Below are 2,835 nucleotides of genomic sequence, written 5' to 3' on the forward strand. Positions count from 1 at the left end.
ACACATACATACACACACACACACACACACACACACACACACACACACACACACACACACAAGTACAAAACATACAAACAAAGAAAAACAAACAAAAGAAAACAGAACAAAACCATATCAAGATGGGATGGTAGAGAACCATCATGTGCTGGAATTTGAACCTGGATCATCTGCAAGGGCAAAAAATGTTCTTATCTGCTGTGCCCTCTCTCGAGTCACAATTTTGAGAAAATAAACTCTCAAGTTAGAAAAAAAAAGGAAAATATAAGCTAATAGTGAGCAGGATGTTAAGTGAATAAGTGAAACTAAATAAAATTTTAAAAATTAATAGAAAATAACCTTGGATATTTTGACATATAGCAAAAAAACAAACGTGGCTTAAATGTTATGGCAAAGTATTTAAATGGAAAACTACTTCTATAATCCTACCAAACCATAATATTTGTAATTTGTAAAATCTTGTGCACTACACTCAGTTTCCCTGAAGTGGCATGCAAAGTCTAAATGAAAGTGATAATTATGTCTACCTCTGCTCCTCTCTGTTCCAGAGACAGCTGCATCTTGTGATGCAGTGCCAACATTGTCTGTCCCTTAGACATGATGGTGAAGGTTGGAGTGAACAGATTTGGCTACATTGGGTGTATGGTTATGATTACTAGGTCTGCCATCCTATCTGCATCTGGCAAAGTGGAGATTGTTACCATTAATAAACACTTCATTGACTTCAACTATATAGTATATATGTTGCAGTATGATTCTACCCATGACTCAATGGCACAATCAAGGCTAAGGATGGGAAGTTTTTCATCATTGGGAAACCCATCACAGTCTTCCAGTAGTGAAATCCTTTTAACATCCAAAACAGTGAGGCTGGTGCTGACTATATTGTGAAGTCTACTGCTGTCTGGACCGCAATGGAGAGAGCACAGGACCTTTTGAAGTGTGAGGCCAAAATGGTTATCATCTTGACCCCTTCTACTGGTGCCCCCATGTTTTAAGTGGGGGGTAAATCATGAGAAGTATGACAATTTGTTCAAAATTGGCAGCAACATTTCCTATTCCATGAATGAATTAGTCCCTCTGGCCAAGGTCAAGTACAACAACTTTGCTATCATGGTAAGGCTCATGATCTCGATCCATACATACTCTCACTGACACTCAGAAGACTGTGGATGGCCTCTCTGGAAAGCTGTGGTCTGATGGCCATGGGCTTCCCATAATATCATCCCTACATCTGCTGGTGCTGTCAAGACTGTGGTAAGTTTATCCCAGAGTTGAATGGGAAGCTCACTATCATGACCTTCTGTGTTCCTATCCCCAGTGTGTCGATCATGGATGCGTATACCACCATCAGAGAGTTGTCAGATGTAGTGACATCAAGAAGGTGGTGAAGCAGGCACCTGAGGGCCTATTAAAAGGTACCCCGTGCTACACAGAGGACCAGCTTGTATTCTCACTGTTAACACTTTGCCCACATACAAACATACAGACCACTAATATATATTCATATAACTATATGAGTAGGCTCAGAGTCCTTGTATGCGACTGTCATGCTCTGTGCATTGTTATGTGGACATAACCAGGATTGGGTGTTCCACTTCATGTGTCTTGAGCCTGGATAGCCTCCCCCCTTTTTTATTAGATATTGTCTTCATTTACATTTCAAATGCTATCCCCAAAGTCCCCTATACTCTCCTCCTGCTCTGCTCCCCAAACCACCCACTCCTGCTTCCTGGCCCTGGAATTCCCCTTTACTGGGGCATTTGATCTTCACAAGACCAAGGGCCTCTCCTTCCACTGATGGCCAACTAGGCCATCCTCTGCTACATATGCAACTAGAGACACAGCTCAAAAGGATACTGGTTAGTTCATATTGTTGTTCCTCCTATAGGTTTGCAGACCCCTTTAGCTCCTTGGGTACTTTTCTTTTTCTTTTTTTTTTCCATTTTTTATTAGGTATTTAGCTCATTTACATTTCCAATGCTATACCAAAAGTCCCCCATACCCACCCACCCCCACTCCCCTACCCACCCACTCCCCCTTTTTGGCCCTGGCATTCCCCTGTACTGGGGCATATAAAGTTTGCGTGTCCAATGGGCCTCTCTTTCCAGTGATGGCCGACTAGGCCATCTTTTGATACATATGCAGCTGCAAATCAAAACAACCCTGAGATTCCACCTCACACCAGTCAGAATGGCTAAGATCAAAAATTCAGGTGACAGCAGATGCTGGCGTGGATGTGGAGAAAGAGGAACACTCCTCCATTGTTGGTGGGATTGCAGGCTTGTACAACCACTCTGGAAATCAGTCTGGCGGTTCCTCAGAAAATTGGACATAGTACTACCGGAGGATCCAGCAATACCTCTCCTGGGCATATATCCAGAAGATGCCCCAACTGGTAAGAAGGACACATGCTCCACTATGTTCATAGCAGCCTTATCTATAATAGTCAGAAGATGGAAAGAATCCAGATGCCCCTCAACAGAGGAATGGATACAGAAAATGTGGTACATCTACACAATGGAGTACTACTCAGCTATTAAAAAGAATGAATTTATGAAATTCCTAGCCAAATGGATGGACCTGGAGGGCATCATCCTGAGTGAGGTAACACATTCACAAAGGAACTCACACAATATGTACTCACTGATAAGTGGATATTAGCCCCAAACCTAGGATTCCCAAGATATAAGATACAATTTGCTAAACACATGAAACTCAAGAAGAATGAAGACTGAAGTGTGGACACTATGCCCCTCCTTAGAATTGGGAACAAAACACCCATGGAAGGAGTTACAGAGACAAAGTTTGGAGCTGAGATGAAAGGATGGACCA

At 42.3% G+C, this 2,835-nt stretch overlaps 1 pseudogene; it reads left to right on the plus strand.

Annotated features, from left to right (window-relative positions):
• Positions 1–680: 680 nt before the first annotated feature.
• On the plus strand, positions 681–1,449 carry Gm8993 (predicted gene 8993; annotated as a pseudogene).
• Positions 1,450–2,835: the final 1,386 nt, after the last annotated feature.

Source organism: Mus musculus, chromosome 6, assembly GCF_000001635.26.
Source record: "Mus musculus strain C57BL/6J chromosome 6, GRCm38.p6 C57BL/6J".
NCBI lineage: Eukaryota > Metazoa > Chordata > Mammalia > Rodentia > Muridae > Mus > Mus musculus.